General features: G+C 35.3%; 1 protein-coding gene across 3 annotated transcripts in view; it reads right to left on the bottom strand.

Annotated features, from left to right (window-relative positions):
• LOC124367243 (regulator of G-protein signaling 7) overlaps positions 1-17,432 on the bottom strand; it is a 539,841-nt gene extending 522,409 nt beyond the window's left edge. For 2 of the 3 annotated variants that reach the window (XM_046823935.1, XM_046823932.1), the window contains exon 1: positions 17,301-17,432. The gene's annotated coding sequence lies outside the window, so the exon portion shown is untranslated. The remainder of the gene's footprint in view (positions 1-17,300) is intronic. The other variant, XM_046823933.1, reaches the window with a different exon arrangement.
• Positions 17,433-27,032: the final 9,600 nt, after the last annotated feature.

Genomic DNA, 27,032 nt, shown 5'->3' with positions numbered 1-27,032 from the left:
GCAGTGTTTGTAAGTTAACAACGTTTGAGCGTTTGTAGGTTAGCAATGTTTGTAAGTTAACAACGTTTGAGCGTTTGTAAGTTAGCAGTGTTTGTAAGTTAACAACGTTTGAGCGTTTGTAAGTTAGCAGTGTTTGTAAGTTAGCAGTGTTTGTAAGTTAGCAGTGTTTGTAAGTTAGCAGTGTTTGTAAGTTAGCAGTGTTTTTAAGTTAGTAGTGTTTGTAAGTTAGCAGCATGTGTAGGTTAGCAGTGTTTATAAGTTAGCAGTGTTAGTAAGTTAGAAGCGTTTGTAAGTTAGCAGTGTTTGTAAGTTAACAGTGTTTGTAAGTTAGTAGTGTTTGTAAGTTAGCAGCATGTGTAAGTTAGCATTTGTAAGTTAGCAGTGTTTGTAAGTTAGCAACATTTGTAAGTTAGCAGTGTTTGTAATTTAGCTCTCTTTATCATTTTTTTTTTTTTTTATTTCTTTGTAAAGAGCTGGGATCCAAAATAATCATACATAGTTTACTAGATATATAACGGTTTTTACTATGATCTATTAAAAAGTTTTATGATATATATTTCACAAGTAATTAATTAAGTTTAATTGTTTTCCACATAAATTTAGGAGAAAGAATACAGTATTGGTATTGTTTTGTTGGTGAAGAAAACTGGAGTCAGCTGGGTGTGGTCACATGATCAAATCCGAGGTTCTGATTGGTCTGTTGCATTTGTCTGTGTTTGCTTTGACTTTGCATGAATGAAACGTCGCGTCGGGGGTTTCCTTCTAAGGTCACTTTTTACATTTTACTATTTTATTAATGCCTGATTTTATTATTTTTACACTTAGTTTAGCAGATAAATATTTAAAATATTTAAAAAAATGTAATCAGGTTTTTGAGCCTCTTAAATATGTTTTATTTGCGAATTATTTCAATTTAAATTCGTTCGCCATTACCAACCTTACTTTACCGAACAATTGAAGAACTGAATAAACTGAACAGCAAAGGATATGGGGGTTCCTGGTTGTATTCTGACGTTACAAGGTTACGACACTTTAGCGCGTATTACGACAGGATCTGGTTGTGTCGTAAATGGTTTTATGTCTCCTGTACGAGATACATAGTAACACGCAATAACGATTATTATCTCAGACAAATTGAAAAGTAGTATATAGAAAATATCATAAAATAATAATACTTTTTATAAGTACAGTATTCCACTTGTATCTGTATGGGCACAACATAGCTATCATATCGTTACATTTTTCATACCCTTATTAACGAGAGTTAAAAAATTATTTTTCGTCAAAATTTTTCACGGTAGAATTTTATTTTATTAAATTAAAAATCCATCCACCATAAAATAGATTTTATTGATCAGTAAAACATTTCCAACACAGCTTATTTTACTAATCTACATTATAAACGAATTTATTCATTTATATATCTTATTTTTATATGTTATGAAAGAAAATGGGTTTATCAATTCCTTTCTGCACTCAAAGGAATTTCATGGATTTCTTTAAATCGTGTGTTTTTCAGACAAATGCATAAAACAACAGATGGAAGGAGGTCAAAATATCTTTCTGACAAGAATCTTCGAAGCCTGAGATTGAAGAATGATCTAGGTCTCTAGTAGCTTGGGGGATCAGGTTTTGCTAGTGCTTTGAGCCAAAGGTGTACGAGAATCGAGTTTTTTTATCTCATCTAGCGTTTGGATTTGTGTTGCCATAACAAGAAGGGTTGAAGTTTTTGGCATTGCAAACGGAATTTGAGAAATCTACCAATTTATCCGATACCGGATTCTTTTTGGTTTGGACCCCATTTAACACTATCGGAGATCCTTGGTTGCCATTGGGTATTGGGACATGCAACTGGTAACGATTTCTAAGAACCGGTTCTTCTATCGCATTTGTGACAACCAGCTAGGTCACCGTAGTCTCAAGCCCAACAGCAAGAACGTAGCCAGCAAGGAGGTCCAAGGGGTCCGGAGCCCCCCCCCCATCAATTTTCAATTTTTTAAATTACTTTTTTAGTTAACAATTATTATTATTTGAATAATTCAGTATTACTATCATGTACTGCTGAAAGATCGTCCTCAACAAAGAAACGAGTCAAGAACATTTTAAGGAACAAAATGGGGGCTTACTCTCTGTATGGACCCCCTCCCCCCCCAATTTTTCCATGGTTACGCTCTCGCCCAATAGCTGTGCCACACTATGGACAGCATATAAGATTTAACCTTCAAATGGTACAGTGGGGTCCTTTGGACCGTACAGATATCAACTTTCCTTTCTAAGTTTCGTAATTTAAGTTTGCCTCGGAAATTTTCGGTACCCATGTAAATTTAGTTAGCAACAATAGATGTTACTTACCGCCACCGGCCGTACTGTTACTACCTGTCAGATGAGTAGTAACATCTTAGGGTCCGGAGTTCCATTTGTGTGCGGCTTGAGATTGTATTTTTATTTTTGCGAAGCACTTATTTTATTTTTCTGTATTATTTTTTATAAAACTATAGTCGATCAATTAGAGTATATAGAGTATGCTATAATTTTATTTAAATAGTGGTTTAAAAAAACACCTATATTATAATGGCTGAATTTTTACTAAGTTTCTAATTATTCTGTAAGGTAGATCATAATTGTGATAAATAAAAAGATGCATACATTGATTCTACATACAACTATGTGTGAGATATTGTGTAGTTTTGTATCTAAAACTTTGAAACAATTAGTAAACATTGGTATCTTCAAATAGTACAAAATTGTAGCATTCTGCAACAATTTACAATTTTTATATTTATTATTTTCAACCAATATATCAGTGGTCTCACATACTTAAGAGCCTAAGAAACAAAAAAAATGTAAATTTAATGTTATCATGTATAATTTATATTTTAAAACTGTTTTTTAAGTGGTGTCCAGTAGACTAAACCCTATGTGTTTGTTGAAGGAAAAATATATGTGTGGCTTTTGAAGATTAATTTCGTCCAATTTAGATCTAGTTAGGGCAACCTTGAGCATTATCAAGTGACTGTACATTACAATTTCTAAGATCGATATACGACGCGTTAAACACATACCTCAATTTGTACACATCATTGGTCACATCTAGAAAATGTTACCGTTTTTTGCATTGTCAAACCCCAGCGGTGCCGAAACGAAAGAAAAAACAAACATTTTATCACCTGTGTTGAACGTCCTCGGCAAAACCAACAGTTGTAAAGTTTTTGTCGGTCTGAGAAAGAACTGGGATGATGTAAAAACACACTGTGTGCTGACAAACGCTTGTCCCATACCAGCTCGCAGTGGAGAAGAACTCGGAGAAGTCCGTTGGTCCAGTATTGTCTCCAGATTTATTGGACCGTTTCCACCGTTCCGCCAATATTTCTGCCTTGCTCAATGGAACACTGAACTCCGAACTAGGGCTCGCCAATAATTAGCAGCCAAATGCCCGCTCTGTGTGGAGTAAATCCTGAGTAGCCACAAGTAATATTGGAAGTTCAAAACCATCTTTAAGAGTCTACACTCTATCAAAGAGGAGTAGATACGAAAACAATTTAGGTGGTCCATTTGAAACCACGATGAATTATTTTGCTATGTAGTTCTTGATTTTTACCATAGCTCTACTTCCTCCACATATAGTTTCTATACTAGTTATAGAAAATAAAAATAGCACTGGTGTAGCCTACTATAGAAAGCAAAGAAAAGCGAATATTTTACAATTAAATTTGTAGAATTTATTAAATAAGAACTTTAATTATACAACCAAAATATTTAAATAGGATAACATATTAAAGGGACAATTCTAGATTTATCGGTGTGGTTTTGTGTGGACACGACAAGCTCAAGAAAAAAATGGATGAAGCTACATAAAAACTAACAATTACTTATACCCCTTACTTATCCTTCGTGATCAGCTGGTAGAAAGATAACACGTTAATAAACACGTAACACTGAAAAAATAAGATAAACTGGACGATTATTACTGATATGGATATAAAACTAAATTAACTGCTACCCTTATACTTGGGCATTTAAATAAAAGCCAATTTACCACGATATAAAACAAAACAACAAATAATGTCAACTGATCCATGATTATTAATACATAGTTTTACCACTAAAATTAAATTAAATTTTCAAGCAAGACAAACAGATTGAAATGAAAGGGAAATCGTTTAGTGATACGATAAATCGTTAAGACTACGTTTCGGGATTGCTATCTTATCTCTTCCTCAGGTTGCTACTGGTTCTTCCGAGTACAGTCGTATTGTGATATGTGTTCAGTAATAACAATAATTATAGTTATGAAGGAAGCAGGATTTTTCGGACATTTGCCATCATTCAGTGGTACAAAAATGAGTAACACTACGTTTCGAGATCTGTAATCTGATCTCTTCTTCAAGTAAAAAACTAACCTAACACAAACTAGGTTAAAATAAACAAATCATACCAGAGATATGTTTTGTATAACTGAACGATGTGCAAATGTCCGGCAAAAATCCTGCACCCTTCATAATCCTTTCATCGTCAAAACCAAACTTCAAACAAAGAATTATAGTTAGTTGTATTATGTGCATGTTTCCGAGGTGGAGTTGATACACACATCGCAATGAGTTAATATGATTTGTTTATTTAATCAAGATTGTATTTAAGAGTTAATTTAGTTATCAACGTGAGGAAGAAATTAGACTGCAGATCTCGAAACGTTGTGTTACTGATTTCTTTTATCACTAAACGATGTGAAATTTTCACAAAAATCGTGTCACATTCACAAACCTTTCATCGTAAAAAACGAACTCATAACAAATAATAATATACAATATTTTAAGGAATCATTTCCCTGTTCCAAAATGTCTCATCAGCCTTTATCACATCTTCACGATTAGTGCTAATACATACAAAGTATCTGAATTCACGTACATTTACGGTAGAAATAAAACCATTTACGACGCCAGACAATCGTAATAAGCGTAAAGTGTCGTAACTTCAACCAGGAAAACTCGTAAACTTCTGTGTTATTGTTAGCTTCTTCCTTTACACTAACGAGGACTTATACCATAAAGTACGTAACTTCTCCAGAGCTCCTAGGTCTCTCTCTTTCTCTCTCTCTCTAATATTACAAAGTAAGTCCTCCTTTGTGTGTCCACTGTGGTACTTCAACTATACTAATTGCTGATTGAGCCTTGTGTTTTTCCGCAGTACTGAGAATAGGATATCATGTGGTAGTGCAATAAAGTTTATTAATGAACGGAAGGAATTGTTATGTAATCAATAATTCAGTTATTTGTGGTTGAAATTTGGGAATGGTTGGAGGCAACAGTGGAAGTGGAGTCATTTTGTAAGCCATCTGTACCACTCATTAATTTCTCAGTGGACAATGCCACAGACAAAATAGAACATAGAAGTCTCATTGGAAAACTGTTCACAACGCCATCCTGCGGCCAGATTTCAGTACAACAAATGGTGGGAAAGAAGCATCACTAGCGAATTCTGGTGGCTGCCCAAGTTACTAACCTCAGTGAGCACCCCAGAAGACTTCACGTCTGGTTGGTTTATACTTGCCAGTGGAAGCCATATTGGATACAGATTCGTAACTTAAATCTGGGTAACCCAATGGATGTCGAAGAGCGGAACATCACTAACGGCAAATGTTGAGGTATTGAGGTTATGAGGGTTGACTGACAGGGCGGTTTTACTGCGGAGTGGGTCTGTCACCCTTAAGGTTAACGTTTTTTAAGGCACATGAGGGAATACCTCTTTCCCCGGTCTCCCCCACTTGCTTATACTGGAAGAGGCTGGAATAGAGATAACCTCACCCTCTTCAAAAGTGACATTACTGAGAGATTTCCGATTATCACTCCTTATGGGATCTCGACAAAGACATCCCCTACACCCCAACCTTACTCATCTTTGATATCCTGTCAGTCCAGAAAAAGCGCAAATGTCCTTTTGGATCTAAGTGCAATGGGCTTTCCTCATTTCCCAGTCCTACGTTAATATAAAAACAACAGTGAGACATCTGGGTTTAGATGTCCTTTATCATAGAAATTTCAAGGAAACGGGATTGCTTCCGGACATTGTCATTGTTCAGTGATACTCTAGTTTAATTTTTTGCCTTAATCAGTAATAATACTTATCGAGATGTTCAACCTTATTTCTTCCTTTGGTTGACATGCACATAATAAAAATAAAACACATATTATTTAAACCTAACTAAAGAATAAAGGTCACAATATAGGTCTTCTCTGAACGACCAACCTCAGAGAGCTGATCGGAAGACAATAGTAAACGGTGGTTGTTACGGCAGAATCAAGATGGGGAAAACTCATTAAACGAGATTTCCCTTTTAATTTTAATTATAGGTTCATTCTGGATGAACTTTTCAAAACCGTACCGCAATTCCCTATTGGTTTGTTATAAACATCTGATGTATTTCATAACTGAGGTTTCTTTTTTACTTCATTTTTAAGAACCAAAGCGGTCTAGTTGTTTACTTTCCTGCTAGCCCCTTTCTTGTATTTTCCGTGTATTCTTTTATCCAAATTTAACGGTGTTTTTGTCTCGCCTGTGCATTCCTTGAATGGCGTTGAAACACAACGTGCTGTTAAGGCTCTGATATGATTTGTTTAGATTCACTTGGATTAATTTACGTTAGGTTAGGTATCCACCTGAGGAAGAGATCAGATTGCAGATCCCGAAACGTAGTGTTACTGATTTCTAGTATCAGTGAACGGTAACAAATTACTGGAAAATTCTGTTTCTCTCAAAATCCTGCCATCGTTAATAACTAAATTTAAACTTATATTTGGTCGCGTCTTATTTTTATGGTGGCGATGCCGAATTCGTCATAACATTTACGATAGCAACCCTTATATTTTATTCATACTCCTTTAAAAAAATTAGTAGGTTATTTCAGCGTTGCATTTTGGCAATTAGTAGCTAAATACTTACACACTTATCATTTACAAATTTTGATCTGGGCTTTAAAACTTGTAACCCGGGTAAGGCGGGTATTTAACGATCAATAATATCTGTTATCATTGTTGTTATTTGTTGTTAATATAAAATACCTGTTAGCTTTACCTGTTATGTGAAAACTGAAAAGGTATCTCAGTCAGTATACTGTACGACTGTATGTATCAGACATTCATTCTATGCTTATTTACTGGTAGCATAAAGTTTCTGAACTTTTCGTGAGCTCTCTGCTTAAATATTAAGGTGATCGATGAGACGGAATTTTGTTTAAAAACAGAGAGTCAGGTTCTGACTCCTAGCTATGGCTCTAGTTATTAGTTACTATTAGTAGTTATTAGTTACTAGTCAAAGTATCAGCATACTTACAGTTTCTACAGGCTCACTTCAAGTTGCATATCTAAACAGGCTGCATGTTATTGGAAAATGAAACTTCCTCCTTGAAATTTTCAAAGAATAATATTATATAAACTTTAAACATTTTCATGTTCCTAAGTCTGCAAGGTGATCAGTATAGATTATAAATACATTTTTCATGATTCTTTAATCGATTTGATGAGGTGTACTCTGAAGCAAGGTAATACAGTTTTATAGATTATAAATCTTTCCAAGTATCTTATTTCAATTTCTTATTTTGCACCCATCAGAAAGATCATAACATTTTTATATGTTATAAATTTTTCCATGGTTTTCCAATCTGCTATCTGCGCTATTCGCCAAAGACAACAGTTTAATAAATTCAATATAGCCACAGGGTTTGTACAACGTTTAAGTGATCTTCGTATCAAGGCCACAGTAATATTAATAATAATATTGTTATAAATGCGAAATTGCCTTTGTTTTTTGTGCTTTCACGCTTAAACTATTCAACCGATTGTACTGAAACTTTACATGGACATTTTTAGGGTTTCTGGTACGAACATAGGCCTTTTCTTATTTCGTAAATACCTCCGGGCTACGCCCCACTGGTCTTTAAAGTAGCGAAAAATGCCATCTTGGTCTATAAATTTATTAAATACTAATTGAATGAGTCTATAAAATGTAACCAACTGTTTTGTGTAAACATAGGTGTATGAAAGCACAACCATGTGTGAAAGCTACGCGAAAGCTTAGAATAAGCTGGATAGTAACACCTTTTCAAATTTCAAACTTTTTGCAACCGTTGTTGAATACAGAGTAAGAAAATATCCAGATGCAATATTTAAAAGATTTCTTACACGTACTTTGTTAACTGTACTTGTACTATAATGTTAAAGACTGTTATAAAACCCATCATAGTTGTCGTTTGACAAAAATTAGCTTTTCAGAATCTCAGATCTGTATATGTTTATATGTTTTCATAAATCAGAAAACGCTAAATCAACTGTAAAAAAACCAAACCAGGGTAAATTTAAATAACCATAAATACATTTTCTGGCAGATTTTCAGGATTGTGCTAACAGGGCAAATTCAAAGGAGGAGCCAGAAATATAATTCACTCGAATGAGCAGTGCTTATACTGTAGACGTGCAAAGTCTAGGTAATTGCATGCGAAGCCGCAGTTACTGCTTGTAAATGATATATTTTTCTTATACCATTTTCTGATGTGCATTATGCAGCAATATCATGAAATTTGCAATTTAGAACTCTGCCGTGTTGTACTCTGCAGTAAAGTCAGCTCCGGAGACAATCGCTGTCCCAGTCTGTAACGTGACCACTGACTGCGTGTACCGTGTACCTCCAGCACGGGAAGAGCACGAGCATCCTGCCTTAATTAGCTTAATGGAGAGGGGCGCCGTGCTGTACTCTGCAGCAAAGTCAGCTCCGGAGACAATCGCTGTCCCAGTCTGTAACGTGACCACTGACTGCGTGTACCGTGTACCTCCAGCACAGGGAGAGCACGAGCATCCTGCCTTCATTAGCTTAAGTGAGAGGGGCTCCGTGCTGTACTCTGCAGCAAAGTCAGCTCCGGAGACAATCGCTGTCCCAGTCTGTAACGTGACCACTGACTGCGTGTACCGTGTACCTCCAGCACAGGGAGAGCACGAGCATCCTGCCTTCATTAGCTTAAGTGAGAGGGGCTCCGTGCTGTACTCTGCAGCAAAGTCAGCTCCGGAGACAATCGCTGTCCCAGGCTGTAACGTGACCACTGACTGCGTGTACCGTGTACCTCCAGCACAGGGAGAGCACGAGCATCCTGCCTTCATTAGCTTAATGGAGAGGGGCGCCGTGCTGTACTCTGCAGCAAAGTCAGCTCCGGAGACAATCGCTGTCCCAGGCTGTAACGTGACCACTGACTGCGTGTACCGTGTACCTCCAGCGCGGGGAGAGCACGAGCATCCTGCCTTCATTAGCTTAATGGAGAGGGGCGCCGTGCTGTACTCTGCAGCAAAGTCAGCTCCGGAGACAATCGCTGTCCCAGGCTGTAACGTGACCACTGACTGCGTGTACCGTGTACCTCCAGCACAGGGAGAGCACGAGCATCCTGCCTTCATTAGCTTAATGGAGAGGGGCGCCGCACCGCGGTGTGTTGTACTCTGTACAAAGGTCGCTCGGGTTCACTCCATCTGGTCAAAACATTTTTCCTGTACACCGATTCCTCCCGATAGACTCTTTTGGGATAGTCACATCCAGTACTTCATTAAACATCAAATTTATTATATATTGGTATTTCAAAATTGTCTGTTTACGCGTCGAATGTTTATTACGAATTATTATCTATTAGTGCCAGCAACATTAGGAAACGATTACTATAATTTTTATTATTATTTACTTATTTATTTGTTTTTTATATTTCTAAGCAAGGACTTCTGGATTAATCAATGTTCACCTAAAGATTACTATGGGTATTTTTCCCAGTACCACCAGAAACAGGAATATGCTATACTTATCATTACTCATCTCAAGTTTACGTTTTGGTTTTCTCGAGTCGTTCTAAATTGGTCACACATTTTGAATTTGAAGAAGACACATGAAAATACTTTAACTTTCTTCCAATACCTGAAACAAAGCTGACATGCCATAACACCAATGATATTCGTAGTAGTTTAAGTATATTTACAAGTGTTATTTCTTTTTAATTAAGACGATATCGGATTATCTGCCTCAGCAAAATAATGATGCGGCATATCCATTAAAAATCTATTTACGATCTCTATCAATGATTTATAAAATTATTTTAATTAATTTTAAAGTGTTACAAGAAATATACACTCGTTCATTTCTGCTTGACTCGACAACATTTTATATCAGAACCATAAACTGTTCCTCTTCTTTAAGCTCCTTCAAGAATCAATCAGGGTAATTTAATCGATCATACACACATTAAGTTCAATTGTAAATCCTTAAATTCCAATTTTAAATTTATGTGACCAAATATTTTCAGGAAGAAAAGTCCCTGGAATCTATTATGATCAATTTTGACTTGAAACAATAGCCATGCAAATTGCAGCCTGCTGTTTATTTTTCAATACTTTTGTACCTTAAGACGTCAGATCTTCAATTGCATGAGCAACTCGTTTGCTCTCCGGAGTTGCTCAAAGTGTCTTGCTTTGGGCAAATCGATCCAAGCGTTTACTCAGGAACAAGATCGCAAGCTGGATGTATAGTTCAAAGAATCAAAAATCGGAATATCTCTCATTGCTAATGTCACTTGATATGTAGCAAACATTATCCGCAGTAGGGTCCACTTCTGGCTGGTTTATACCTTCCAGTTAAATCTACACTGGGTACAGCAAATGTATCACTTATCTCTGGGTAACGCTATGGATGTTTGGGATTGATACATCACTAGCCGCAATTGTTGAAATATTGGGGTAAAAGGGTTGATAAATAGGTCAGTTTACTGTGGAAGATACTGTGGAGGATACTGTTGGAGGAACCTTTTAGAGAATACTGTGGTGGATATTGTTGGAGGTACCTTTAGGAGGATATTGTGGAGGATACTGCTGGAGGATACTGTTGGAGGATACTGCTGGAAGATACCTTTGGAGGATACTGTTGGAGGAACCTTTTGGAGGATACTGTTGAAGGAATCTGCTGGAGGAACCTGTTGGAGGATACTGTTGGAGAAAACTGCTGGAGGAACCTTTTAGAAAATACTGCTGGAGGTAGCTTTTGGACGATACTGTTGGATGATACTGTTGGAGGATACTGTTGTAGGAACCTTTTGGAGGATACTGTTGGAGGATACTGCTGAAGGATACTGTTGGAGGATACTCCTGGAGAAACCTTGTGAGGTTATTGCTGGAGAATACTGCTGGAGGAACCTTTTGGAAAATACTGTTTGGAGTTATTGCTGAAGGTAACTTTTGGAGGATACTGTTGGAGGATGTGTTGGAGGATATGTTGGAGGATATTGTTGGAGGATACTGCTGGAGTGTTAAAGGCCATTGCTATCCTAAACATGAGGGAGTACTGCCCCTACTTAGACTGGAGAGGCTGTTACAGAACTAGTCTTCCCTTATTTCAATGTGACACAACTAAGATATAGTGCCCGCTATTCTTTCCTACACATGGAATCTTGACAGATGGTGTCTCTAATACATAACCTTACCCAAACTGAATATCCCATCACTCCAGAGGCATGCGTAAAGGTTCTTGCAGAATTAAGCGCAACAACTAGGACAGAAATGTCTATGAGTATGACACTAATAGTAGGGAAAACTTAAGAATAAATCGACACTGAAAAAGTTTGTCACTGTTGGTATACAATTTTTAAACTAATATAAAAAAAATGTTAATATATTATTTTCTCAATAACATAGATTAATCAATATTGTGCTTGCAACTTGTTAATTAATTCTTCAATAGATTTAATTGTTTTGAACTCCAAATTTTGAAATGGTAACTTCATTTGAAAGGTATTTACTGTCTTTTTGCAATTACTGGTGTAGCAGTCACCCCTTCCGAGTAGTTAAGGAGCGAGCTACTTGCACTCGGAATATTCTCATAGCGGGAGGAGGGTAAATACACTAGAATCTCGATTAACCGAATTCTGATTAACCGAATCGCACCGAATTCGCTAATCTGTACTGCATATGCACACAACCTGGTTTTTCTTGAAATACGAGGGAATTTCTCCCAAAAACAATTATCGCCACCTGCGCTAGTATCTGTGAGGGCCGAAATGGCGGCTAAGAAACGGTTAAAAATATGAAAACATAATAAATTATTTATCATATCATATATTTCCTTATTTGTCGAAATAAAAAAGGACTGTTTCACACATAAATAACAATTATCTCACAATCACACAACTAGATAAAGACAGTGAAAATACCACTATTAGGGTCAATATATAGCTACCTGACACCTTTTGTTTACGTGTCCGACGTGACGGTTGGTTCAAGTATTTCAAAATAAGAAAAATATGATCTGAGGTAAAAAATAATCGGTTTATATTTTTAACCTTTTTGATAGCCTCGCTTTTCCAACTCCCAAAACTAGCGCCGCGTGATCGATTTCTTTGATCGATTAAGAAAAATGCGTTGTGTGCTCATACTGTGCAAATTTTCTCTCGTCTCATTTGCAGAATAGAAGTTAATTCTGTACATAAATAACGACTTTATGATAACACGCAAAATAATAAAACCCCCTGCTTAACACACGTTTTCGCAAATGAATAGAACGAATCAGTTTGTTTTTTCCCTATTAACCGTTTATCATAAGTATCTCGGTTTCAATCATTTCAGTCAGACGAGACCTTTGGAACAATGGCGCAGTGTAGCGGGTACGGTGGTTATCGCAAGATAACAGAATCAAGCAACGTCGAGCGTGGCTGCTGCTTGGACGAGTGATCGCTGAGCGATCCTGTCCTTGTAAGCAGCCCGCCTGCTCGGCCGTTGGTGGTGGTTCGGAAGTCACCTTTAAGCCGTTGGTCCTCAGGTTGTGTCAGAGAGGGCTTCTTAGCCCTAACTTCGCCTGGTAAAATAAAGACATCTTAATTTTAATTTAGATTGCCCAAAACTGTTTGAAATGGATACCAAAAAGTATGGGAAAAGGGGGAGGGCCAAGGAAAAGCTGAACCAGGACTTTTTGGAGAAGCCATCTAGAGCCGGAAAATGATTAATGGAAGTTGAGAAAATAAGAAAAGCGTGGAAAAGCATACGAAAATGGCTAATACAGTTGTAAAACAGCACGATTTAATTTTGCTGTTTTATTCAAAAAATGTATGTATTAGGGTCTAATAGTATAGTACCATCCAGCTGTATACTATGTGTGAATACTATTTCAAGGCAAATAGATAAGCCACCGTTGGTGGTGGTTTGGAAGCCACGTTAAACCGTTGGTCCCCAGGTTAGGGGTTAAAGAGGGCTTATCAGCCCTAACTTCGCCTTGTAAAATAAGATATGTTTTAACTTTTGGCTTTGAAGCAATTTGCGGTTTTTCGTAAAGACAGTTTTGAATTTAATAGGTCCTAACCCAAACTTTTAAATGAATCTGTGCTTTGCTTCCCTCTGAGCCTTAAGTCACGGCATGTTAAGTTCATACTGTTTCGAGCCATGCCATTTGAATAACAACGTGTATGGTTACTCTAAACATTTCTACTGTTATTAATTTGTAATAAAACAAGTACGCCCTTAATCCTCTAAATAAAATTGTAGATATGCCCCTGCAATATGATCGCATTCTGCTTTATGGTACTTTATGCAACACGATGTTTGCTTTATGATGCCTACAGCTTCATGCATGCTTTCTGATGCATTCGTCCTGAATGGACTGAGTCACTTGAGCTGTGATCGTCCTTGATTCAGAATTTATGAATATAGTAGAGTGCTTGTGCTGAGTGAATTCAAGGTCTCTGGGGTGTAGTTTAAAATTTTAACCCAAGTAGTAGTGTAATCACCAAAGCTACAGGTGCTGCGCAGCGTGAGGCAAACCCTCTGCCTTTCTCACCTGTTGACTAAATTTTCGATTGGGACAATTTATTTTGTTTCTGAAAAGATGTTGGTACCTTTAAAGTACCTACCAATTTTGAAAACAGGAAATAATGAACATTTTGATAATTCTAATAAACTTTTTAGGAATTATAAGCAAAATCTAGGGGCACCTTATAATGTAAGCTATGGGGATGAAGATACGATTTTTTAAATGTACAGGCTATCTATATAGAAGATTATTGGAGGGATAATTTTTTTGGTTTATAAAAAAGTTCATTTCCTCAAGTGATATTTTATTAAAAACTTGTAGTTTTTTTTAAACCATACACCTTAAAAATATAATTTCTCTAAGTCATAACCCATTACAGTGTATCAATGATTAAATCTATAATTCGTATACATGCTGTTTAAATTCACATTTTTATTTTCAACTGTTTTTATTTGAGCCTGGCTACAAAATTGCCTAAGCTACACTCTTGAAATGCTCTTTGAATACCTATCAAAAATTTTAATTTTTCTGTCTTCAGGAAAATTATCTTTTTAAGAAACAAAATTATTCCCAACAAACACCGATAACACCTTCTCAGTTCAATCTACAGCTTCACTTTAAAATTGGTTAGTATAGTGGTCGTACATCTATTATCACTTCCTCCTTCTCTCTCCTACTTCCATCTTTTCTTCGTTCAAGGACATATCAAGAAAGGAGGTTTAAGGAGTCCGGACCTCCTCAAATTTTCAATTTTTCTACTACTTTTTTAGTAAAAGATTATTATTATTTAAATATTTCGGTATTACTGACATGTACTGCTGAAAGATCGTTATCAACAAAGAAACTGTTCAAGAACTTTTTAAGGAACAGGACGGGGCCTTACTCTCTGTCTACTACGGGAAAATATCTGTTGTCTGGACCCCCCAAATGTTTTCCTGGCTAAGTTCTTGCCCTCCTTTCCAAATCCTTTTACACTAACCAGTCCAACCTCGCCAGTACCTTTTAAGAAGTATAAATAAAATGGGAAATTTGGGGAATATTTTTAGAGGTCTATGAGTTCTTGTTCCTTGTGTATCCAAAACTAGAAGATTATAGGCCACTCTCCCACTAATAATTTTCAAATAACAACGCCCCACTTTTTATAATTATTTATCACTGAAAAGGAGAAAAATACCTAACTTTTCACACTAGTGGACACTAGTCAAGATTGACTTTCAGATTACTCACTAAAGGTACTTCACTAACTCTTAAGTTTGTGGGCTGTGCAGAAAAATCACTTCAAAAATTGAAGATATAATTGAGCCAAAAGGAACAATAACAAAAGAAATGTTTCTCAGAGAATATTGAAAGCTATTCGCATATTACAAAGGGCATGAACAAATCCTAAAAAAGCATAAATATTTTATTAGCAGAGACTTTTGTTTTAATTTTTTTCATTCCTTTTGTTTTTACATTATTAGTTGTCAAAAAAAATGTAACATTAAAACTTTAATACGACTACCTTGGGAGTAGATCTACTTAAATCACCCTAATGTTATTTCTAGCTTTAATTAGAACTTTATATATATATATATATATATATATATATATATATATATATACATACGAGATGATCATATGTTAGTTTGCTTATTTAAACGCATATGTGACAGATACGGCCAAATACAAAATAATTGAATTGGAAAAAGTAAGCGCTCTGTGGTGTAATGGTAGCACATTCACCCGGCAAGTGAGAGATCCAGGTTCGACTCCCGGCGGAGCAAGTACTTTTTGCGATTCAATGTTTATTGAAATTATATACATATCCAAAGAAAATCCAAAGAGAAGTTGCAACACTTCAACTTTTCCTGGTATATGTTTAGAAGTTACAAGGCCAAACATATAGACAAGTGATAGGATCTCAGGTTTAGGGGAATATTTTATATTATGTTTGCTTTTATACGCATATTCTAAGTTGTTTAATTAGTTTTCAATTCACTGCATATACTGGTGAATGTATAATATATATTTGATTATTTTAATTTGCTATGCACTGTAATCTTTATACAGAAAAAAATAACTGAAACAATAATACTCTTTTTATTATTTGTCTTTTTTAAATTTTAAAATAAAATTTTTAATATGTGTTTAAATAAATAATGCCACATTCACAGTTAATTACCTCGACAAAAAAGTATATAAAATCAAAAAAAACTAATTCTCAATTGTTATTTTTAAATATGAAATTTTTATGTGATTAATATTAAAATATTAAGAAAAAATAAATAATCTCATTAAATTTAAAATGTATTAGTTGATGTTAAAAACTTTAAATTCATTACAGTTGAATCTCGTTTACAATTTAAATTAGTTTAGAATTCCTATTTTAAATACAATATTTACCATTTTCTGACAAGTAATAATGTTTATGTTTATTAGTCGTGTAATACTATTAGATTTTTTTTTTTAACTAGAGACACATTCTTTTCTTCCTTACTTCTATAGGTATCCATATTTGGTTTTATTTCGTGAGTATGACTTCTAATAAAATTGTATCCGTGTCCATTGCCTAATTTATAATACCTATATCTTTATTTCAAAAACAATATACTCGTTAATCTATTCACCATTAATTCAACTGCTATCATTTTTCTAGGATAGGTTTGAAAATTTTGAAAAAATATCTATGGATTAAATACAGTTTTTTTAATATTTTAACATATACCGTGATTAGTACTATTAGTCAATGTGTACATAAAAACATGTATATATACTATATAGTATGAAGTATGATAATAAACTACCTAGCCTCTTGCGTCGCCAGCCAATCAAATTAAATGAATGTTGAATACAACAATACAGTGTGTATAAAAGTATTCCAAATTCAATTTGAGGTTAAATATTTACTTACAATGTTTGTAAGGCAATTAAAAATGTCCAAATATAATATTTATTTGTCAAGAATATTACGTGACTTATTGCACGGCTCACTATAGGATGACAACAAACCTATTTTTTATTATAATTTGTTTTTGTTCGACTCTGCAATGTAGGATGTTAATTAAACGTGGGAATATCATGAACAATGGAATACTTTTGGAATTGGTACCACGAAGGTCGTTTCTACGAATTTCCCTGACTCTATTGTTCCACTGGAACTGGTGTGCAATGCTGAGACCCCGCCTGTGAGAAACGCAGACCACAATATGGTACAAGACGTTTCGTGCGGAATACCAAACTGCGAGTTCCCGAACTTCGATTGGGTCCTTGGAAATTTCACAACGCCTAGTGATTTGAACAACGAAAGGAACGCAACTTGTTCTGTTCTTTAAATGTGCCATTTAAGGAAACCCTTTCGTAGATTATATTACTAGTAAATAGGTTTAGAGATAAGAATGGAGCATAGGAGTGGAGTGCCAAAAATGTTGACAAGGAAAACACCCATTCTCTGGAGACACATCTGTGGCACCTCCTCCTCCGGAAGGATATTTCTCCCTAGAGCCTCTCGTACTCACCGACAAGAAGAACGAGTCGTAGCATCCGAGGCCACTGACACTTACACCATGCAACCGACGGTGGAAGGAACTGGACCGCACACAACACGAGCGCGCACACCGCTAGAGAGTACTGAGCTGCGGGAGTCGAGCGAGGAGCACGGGTCGGAGCGCTGGCGGTATTGATCGACGCCACCCCTCCCCCCGCGCCGCGACGCCGCCGCCCGGCCGTCAGCTGATAGTGCTATCATCTCACCCTGACCTGCCTCGGCTCTCGGGCACAGATGGGCGAGGATGGACCGGAGATAAATCTTCGTCAGTAAACATTCTGATGGAAAACATTTTAGGTCATTCAGGTTCGCGGATTTACTAATTTTTAGATTTAAATGGCCCAGAAGCCAATGGAATGGCTATAAGTACATAGTGTATGCTTTTAGAATATTGGAATCCTCCCAACCAAGAGGGTTGAATCCATCACAAGTGCGTAAAAAAGCTGTATGGACTACCACAAGAATTTTCTATTGTTACAATTTTCTTTCTTATTTTTCTAGGATGTTTCCTTTTCTCACGAAGCCGCTCCATCCACCTCGGTGAATTGTGATGCCATCCAAGGAGTCTTCATGGCCACCTACGTTATGCCAATGGCGTAGTGTAGCGGGTACAGCGGTTATCGCAAGATAACTGAATCGAGCAACGTCGAGCGTGGCTGCTGCTTGGATGAGCGATCCTGTCCTTGCAAGCAGCCCACCTGCCCGGCCGTGGGTGGTGGTTCGGAAATCACCTTTAAGCCCTTGGTTCCCAGGTTAAGTGTTAGATCGGGCTTCTTAGCCCTAACTTCGCCTGGGAAAATAAGACTACTTTACTTTACTTTACGTCCGAACGATCGCCAGTACTCCCGAGTGAGGCTAGTCGTTCTTTAGGTCAACCACAAATAGATGCTGTTCTTGTCCGGTTCAGATCTTCTCCAATCACAAGAGCCAAACCTATCATTTATAGGATATTCCCTGATGATCTCAACAGCCTTTGATTTAGCCAGGATAATATCAATGGAAAGGGGAACGAAATTAGACTTTAGTCCTGATAGTGTAGGTTTGCAATGGATCCGTTGGATAAAAAGCCAGGATAGCACATTTTGTCTGACGTGGCAGAGCAGCTAAAAGGGACACGTGATTACTACAGGATGACTGTTCTTCGGGAGTCTTTTATGTGAATCTAGGGGGCTGCGCAGTCCACATGGCAATTTTTGAGTCGATGCACAGGCTTTGCCGAACTTATTAAGTCTATGAAGAACATAACACAGCGAACCGAAGCACAGACTGAAGTTCCCAGAACAACTGACTTAAGTATCTTTGTTGCAGGCCCTCACAGGCTGGCACTCAATGGTGGTAGGAACCAGGATAGGGGTAAAGACAATGGCTAAAGATAGGTTGTAAAGATAAGGGTCAGTGATAGATATGTAAGGGGCAAAACCAAGCTTGCGCCATAAAGTTCTGGGCACAGTTTTGATGGTATATATCATGCGTTTGTGTACTCTCCAGATATGACTTCATTTTTTGGGCAGATCTTATCATAGACATAACGTTTTTAAAATTGGAAAGGATAGTTCGTGCCATTTCCAACTTAGATAATAGATCCTCTTGTTCACCTCTTTGAACTTAGTGCTCTTTAGAAGGTGATTTAAATTACTTTGCTTTGTTTTCATGACAAAGTGGTTGAATGTTAATGACCCCCACCCAACAAATCGGAACGAACCATATTATTCACATTTGACATCTGCAACTTTAGTTACTGGTTTCAACTCTGAACTTTTGAGAAGGGTGGCTCAAACTTTGGTGACCTTCGCAGCTTGCAAAGCTCGTAAGACATTTCTATAAAGTGTACTGTACTAACCTCTTTTACGGCTTTCATCATTTGCGGTTGCTTTCAGCGTAGAACTGACCCTGAGTGCCGCTCCGAATGCTGTTATCAACAATACTGATCTGTTACAATTCACCATTCCTGCATTGAACATTACCTGTCCCGTGCAGCCTCCACAGCTCTGGTAACCCACCTGTCAGACCTACAAGGTTCATGAGGCTATCAAGAGAAAACTGAAATTCCGGTTCCATTAACAATTGGGTTATGAGATCCATACTTATCTGAAACACTCCATCTATTCATATTCATATTTTGCCTTGTGTATGATGAAATGGTGGTGCTAACATTGGTATATTATATTATACACTGTAGCGGCGCAGTGTAGCGGGTACGGCGGTTATCGCAAGATAACCAGATCAAGCAACGTCGAGCGTGGCTGCTGCTTGGATAGGTGACCGCTGAGTCGATCCTGTCCTTGCAAGCAGCTCCGCCTGCCCGGCCATTGGTGGTGGTTCGGAAGTCACCTTTTAATTCATTAGTCCCCAGGTTAAGTGTTAGAGAGGGCTTCTTAGCCTTAACTTTGTGCCTGGTAAAATAAGACATTCTTTACTTTACTTTTACTTTATATTATAAACTTTATTGACAACGGGCAGGAAAATTACGCTTTACACTTGTAACATGCGTTCTGGAGCAACTTTTCTTACACCCTCCAACTGTTGCATTCTTCTCGTCACGCACATTAAAGTCGGTGCAGTTGTTACAGATCATAAGCTCAAACAAAGACATCTTAATAACAAACACAACATTCATCTCATCTTCTCCACGATGAACGAGGTACAATTAGGATGCTGTCATGAGTTCTGTGAAAACCTTTTCTCATATATATATATATATATATATATAATATATATATATATATATATATATATATATATATATATATGGATGTTTGTGTGTTTATCCTTTATGGAATCGTGAACTATTTGAACGATCATTATGAAAATTTGTATGTATATGTATTTTTCCACGGAGAAGGTTTATATGCTATGCCCATTGATGTAACTCGCCACCAAGAGACGCTGCAAAAGATACTAGTCTTTAAAGCGCCTGCACATTATTAACTGCAATTACCTGACAGTTATGTATATTAAATAACCAAATACTATTTGAAGGCGCTAAGTTATGATGGGGAATTTCTCTTTAAGATAAATTTCTGGTTGAACTTAAAGCTCGAGTGTTAGACTACTTTATAATAAAGTAAAGGTACGTGTACAATAGCTATAAATATACAGACACTTTCTTGGTCGTGGCAACAAGGCAAACTCTACATCGGCGTTGGAAATCTAATTGACTCGTACCAGAAGTGCACATACACGGGCAAAGCTTACGTAGAGCGTGCGAAGCCGCGGGAATCAGCTAGTATTATATAAACTATCCTTTCTTGGTATTCCTTCTTTAGTATTATAAACTGTTATGCGCATTCTTGTTGAGACTAAAATGCTTTTGATCCGAACGTGAATGAATTGATTATGAAAATGAACTTATCTCACCCTCCTTGCCCTGAACGTGGGAAATATAAGAAAGTCATATAATAAGAAGTGTTGACCTTATTTTTTAAGGATAAACAAATCATTGCACAGACAGGTTAAAGGTATGACTTAAGGTTAATGAATGATATATTTGCTCTGCCCAGCCTATAATTTTATGAAGGCCTATTTCGACTCAAGGAACAATTATTAATAAATAACTCTATAAATAACCACCCTTAACCCTTCTCACGCGGCAAACGGATATATCCGTTAGGTCTAATTTTGACCGAAACGCGGTAAACTGATAAGTCTATTTTGTGTTATTTAATAAATTGTTATACATGTGTTTTTAGCGTGTTTCATAAGTTTAAAAACTAAGAAGTTTAGTTTCAAACCAAACTGGATGATATTTTGTTGGCAAGAAAAATTAAACTGTTTATGTCATGATTTTGTAACAGGCTTAGATATGAACCTCAATGTTAAGTTTGTACTATGGGTTCATCTCAAATAAGCCCAATTCTTTAATGTAACACGGATTATGCGTTTTATTTTCATTATCACCCATTCTATTTTAATTCTATTTTTTAACATAACGATGGCAAATGTCCACAACTCTCTTATCCCTTCTAATCATCGCCAATAGCAAACTTTAAACAAAGAATACATATTTATGTTATTTTCCACATTTTATTAATACTAAAACGAGTAACGTAATGATGGGTAGTGCCAACAGAATCTATTTCAATTTTCAGCTAAAAAGAAAAATGTTTTAAACTACTCAAATATTATTTTAATTTTTTACAATGATACTGAACATTTTAGTTTAATTAATAATGTTCTATTATATGTTTAATAATTTTATTTTTTTATATATCAATCTACAATTCCAATATTTCTATTTTCAAACAAAAAGAATTTTGTATTTTTTGTTGTAGGAAGAAATATGTTTAATATCTATAAATTATATTAACTTTTGTATTATTATAAGAATTATTGGGTCTTTTTCGTTTAAGGGCTAGCACCTTACAATCATACTATACCTGACTGACAGTGCATTTAATCGTTTTTTTTTTTTTTTTTTTTTTTTTTTTTTTTTTTTTTTTTTTTTTTTTTTTTTTTTTTTGTTATTAGTTCGTAGGGCAGTAGTCCAGGTACTATTTCTAGTATAAACTCGTCTTATCTTATCAGTGATAAACGCGCGCCGCTTATCTTTTGCCTGTAATGAAACCTGCGTTAGTTCTGTCTGAGTTTTGTGTCAATAAAGACTGGTGAGTTGATCTGGGCTTGGACTTTGCAAGCTCGAGTTAATTTTTTTCTTCTAAAAGAGCAAGCAGCGCAAAGCGCTGCGCAGCGGGCAAGCAACGCGTGATCTGAGTTTTGAATAGGCAAGCTAGGGTCTTTTGTGCTGGCCCTTAAACGAAAAAGACCCGAACTATTTATTGCTGAATTAATGTAATTAACATAAATATAGATGTATTTATGTAAAACAATATACAAGTAAAGTATGAAACCCTTTGAACCCCAGACCAAAATATTGATGGTGGAAAAAAACGTACCAAAATCATTTGACCTAACAACTACCGAGAATCCCCGGAGCAGAAACAGCTGTTTTGCATACTGTTTGTAAAAAATTAATACTTTTGCTATTTTTTTATGCTATTGTCTTGTATTACACACCAAAATGTCCAGAATGAAATTGTATACACAGAAAAAGATTAGTCTGAAGTATAAAAAAAATGTTTAACAGCATTAAAATTATTTTAAAATATATGTATTAGATTTTTAGGCAAAAAAATTTATTTTAAGATTTTTTAATTAAAAAATAAGAAATATTTTTAGCATGGGCACCCACATTTTATTTTTCTAAATTTAGTTTTGTGTATGTACAAAAAAAATTATATTCATATCTCTAAAAATAAAATTGTTTTGAATTTTCTTCGATCTTCGCATATCTTCTCGGCGACGATATTTCGTCGACTGGGGTTCAAAGGGTTAATATAATAAAAAATCTTTTTTTAATCAAATATTCTCCCTTGATTAGCAATGCTAGTGCGTTAAATATAGTTCTACATATACTGCAATGTAATCAATGTTTTTCAAAAAATAAAATGAGTTTTAAATTTTGAATTTGAATTTTAAAAATAGGGTTTCAACATACTTCCGATACATCACAGATCATACAATTTCTTGTTTTTTTGAGAGAATCGCTGGAGAAAAGATCCATAACAGTTCTCAGCCTAAGAACACACACACGCACGCACGCACGCATTTGGCAGTTGGCAGAGGTGGTGATTTGACCTGTCTGTTTTTGCTCCTGACTTAACCTCAAACTTTAATTAATTATGATTTGTTCAATTTGTGAGGATCCAATTCCAGAAGATAATGATTTTGCTTTGTGTTCCATTAATAAGTGCAAGTTGCATTTCGAGTGTGCTAATATTGCTGAAACCACTTTGAATCGAATGGGTGAAAAGAGAAGAAATGCTTGGAAGTGTAAAACCTGCACATCTAGCACAGGTAACACTAAGGACGTTTCTGAGTTAATATCCCAAATGCAGTCCGAGTTTTTGATTAAAATGGAAGAAACTATTATTAAACAACTAGCTTTACATACCAAGGAGTTAAAAAAAAGATATTGATGAATTTAAAACTTCCCTTCAATTTTTTTCTGCTAAGATCGATACTTATGAGATTCAGGTATCTGATTATTTGAGTAGGGTTTCTCAGGTTGAGCAGCATCATGAAAATATCATGCTCGAAAATAAACACCTTACTGAAGAAATAAACTCCCTGAAGGTTAAATTAGAAACCATGGAACAATATAGTCGTAACAAAAACATTGAAGTTATAGGCATACCAGAACTGGGAGGAGAAAATATACCTGAAGTTGTGAATAAGTTATCAGGGTTATTAAATGAGACTATTGACTATGCAACTGACATTCAGGCGGCGCATAGGGTACCTACAAAACGTAAGTCGGGTGTAAGGCCCATAGTGATACAATTTGCGAATAGGCAAAAACGAAATTCAGTGCTCGCGAAAGCAAAAAGCAAGGACAATATGGCTTGTCTCAAGTCTAAAAACTTTGTACCTAATGCCCCTGACACTAAAATTTATGTAAATGAACACCTAACTGGATTCTACAAAGAACTTCTATTCGAGGCAAAAAAGTTACGGGACGTGGGCTATAAGTATGTGTGGATAAAGGATGGTAAAATCTTTACTAGGAAGACAGATACAACTAGAATCATCCAGATATTCTCTCAAACTGACATAAAAAAACTACTGAACTCTAGTTGAATAGCTTCTATCAGTAGCTTGTTAATGTATTATACATTTAAATGTGTGTTATGGTGGTAAATAACCTAGAGGACTTACATATTTTTCACATAAACATTCGAAGCATACGTAAGCACTTTGATGAACTTTTAATATATTTAAAATCACAAAATATAAACTATCACATTATAATCCTTAGTGAAGTCTGGTGTAAGGGTGATGAAGAGACTAAATTCAATATTCCTGGCTACAACATGCATCTACAACCTAGACAACATAATCAAGCTGGTGGGGTAATAATCTATATGGACTCTGACCTATATTATCAATATCAGCTTATTTGCTTTCCTACAGCTGAAATAATTAATGTTATTCTACCTGTCTCCATTAACAACCATCACTTTAAATTTTCACTCTATGGCATTTACCGTTCTTGTAGACATACTTATGCAGCTTTTGAAACAGATTTCACAGTATATTAAATAACAAAGTTGACCCAACTGTTATAATAGGTGACATAAATATATGTACATTAAGAAATTCAGGCTCTGGCAAAAAATACATTGATATGTATTCTTCTTATGGATTTAAAAACTATGTCAAGTCACCTACTAGGGTTTGTAATGGTGTCTCTTCTTCTTTGGATCATGTCTTAGTTAGAAACACAAAAAATGTAAAAATTTAGCTGTGATGTTATTCCTGCAAGTATAACTGACCATTGGGTATTGGATGTTAAAGTGTCAATTAATGTAAACATTACTCAAAAATCATCCTTATACAAATGTCTAGATTATAAAAAGTTGCGTACACTATTGATGCGTACTGATTGGACGCCTGTTTTTGTCAATGATGATGTCAATGTAAGTTTACAGCATTTCTATGATTTGTACAATATATGTTATGATGCTTCTTTCAGTTTAAAAAAATTAACTAGTAAAAACAGAAAACGTAACCCATGGATAACTGAGGAAATGGTTAACTTAGTGAATAGGAAGAACTACTTGTATAAATTGTATATATTACTAACAAAATGAATATAAATTTAAAATCCCAGTATCATGAGATGTCCAAACTAATAAACAGTAGAATAAAAAAATGTAAGCTAAACTATTACTCATCGCTAATAGAAAATAATTATGGAAACACTAGATATTACTGGAAAAATTGTGAAAAATATAATGAAAAAAGATACAATAAAATTTACTAATATAAAGTGTAATGGTAAAGATGTAGAGGTGGCAGGCAATGAGGTTTTTGTTGCTAATTGTTTTAATGATTATTTTGTTAATGTAACATCAAAGCTAAAACAAGATGCATTTGGCTATGATTTATTTGAAAACAACTTTCGCAATAGTTCGGCTGTATTTGAAAATTTTTTTGTTACACAAAACTTAGTTCTTGAGGTTGTGAATAAAATGAAAAATAAAAGAAGCTGTGGTATTGATGGCATTGATATTGTAACAGTAAAGAACAATATTGATATTTCTTTACCAATTCTGCATCACATTTCTTCTAAGTCGCTCGCTCAAAATGTTTTTTCCTGATACATTTAAGATAGCTTGTGTTATACCAATCTTCAAACATGGAAGCAAAACCGAATTTTCATCGTATCGCCCTATATCCCTCATTAATACTCTAGCTAAAATATTTGAAACCTTAATTAAGAATCAGCTTTTGGATTACTTGGTGTCTAGGTCTATATTTTCCCCATATCAGTTTGGATTCCAAATAAGGGACTGACTTGGCCATACAAAACCACATTCAGTGCATAGCAGAATCTGTTGACAGGAATAAATTCACTGCAGCTGTCTACCTTGATTTTCAGAAGGCTTTTGACCTGGTCGAGATAGACATACTCATGAAAAGATTTGAAACCTATGGTATAGCTGGAAATGCATTGGCTTGGTTAAATTCTTTTTGCAGGAAAAGAAAGCAACTTGTAAAAGTGAACAAATATGTTAGCAATACATTAGAGTTGAGGCACGGAGTGGCTCAGGGCGGTGTTCTAGGACCAATAATGTTTAATATATTCATAAATGAGCTGCTGAAAATTAAATTAAACTCAAAGATTTTTGCTTATGCAGATGACACTGCAGTGGTATGCTCTGCATACAATAAAAGTAGGTTAGGACATCTAATATCAAGTGATCTTGAAAAGCTTTCGCAATGGTTGTCAAACAATAAGCTCCTAATAAATGTTAGTAAATCAAAATGTATACTCTTTTTTGATAGAAATATATCTTGTGAATCTCTGCAAAAAGAAAATAAGTTTTATTGTCATAAACACCAATGTATCTATGGTTGCAACTGTGATGTAATAGAAATAGTGGATAATGTAAAATACTTAGGTCTAACTATTGATAGAGATCTAAAATGGAATGTCTTTATAAACACATGAAAAATTAATTATGCTATATATCATATGAGAGGTTTTTTGAAACCCAATCTGCTAAGACAACTATATACCTCTTGGTTTGAAGGCACATTGCAGTATGGAATAATCCACTATGGAGGTAACTACGACTCTATTTTAATACCAATAAAAAATTCACAAAGATTTGCTGTGAGAAATATTTATAATTTAAATAAATATGATAGAATTTCACATTTATTTAAGGAAGACAACATTTTAACTTTTAATCAACTTTATGTTTATCATTGTTATTACATTTATAAATTCTTAGACAGTTTCGACATTAAAAAAAATGTAGTTAATACAAGATCATCGCAAGTAAAGCAAATTTCAATGCCAAACTACACCAAGGAGTTGGCAAGAAAGCAATTCACTTATACAGCCATTAAACATTTCAATGCATTCATAATGAACTATGGTGACAGTCTATTGTATGAATCCAAACCAAAATTTAAGATGAAAAGTAGAGAATATGTCAAAAACCTAAATTCTTAATAATTTTATTTTTATTGTTGTGTCACATTAAATATAGTTTATCTCATAGTTTAAAAATTGTTATGTTTTTAAGTTTGTTATCAATGTCTGTTGTTAAGCTGTTATTGTTGACATTGTTTGTTAGATCTATATTCCTGCATTTGTTATTGTTATGTATGTGTATGTATATATATTTTATAT

The sequence above is a fragment of the Homalodisca vitripennis genome, chromosome 8 (genome assembly GCF_021130785.1).
Source record: "Homalodisca vitripennis isolate AUS2020 chromosome 8, UT_GWSS_2.1, whole genome shotgun sequence".
Lineage (NCBI taxonomy): Eukaryota > Metazoa > Arthropoda > Insecta > Hemiptera > Cicadellidae > Homalodisca > Homalodisca vitripennis.
This window is presented reverse-complemented; position numbering and strand designations above follow the sequence as displayed.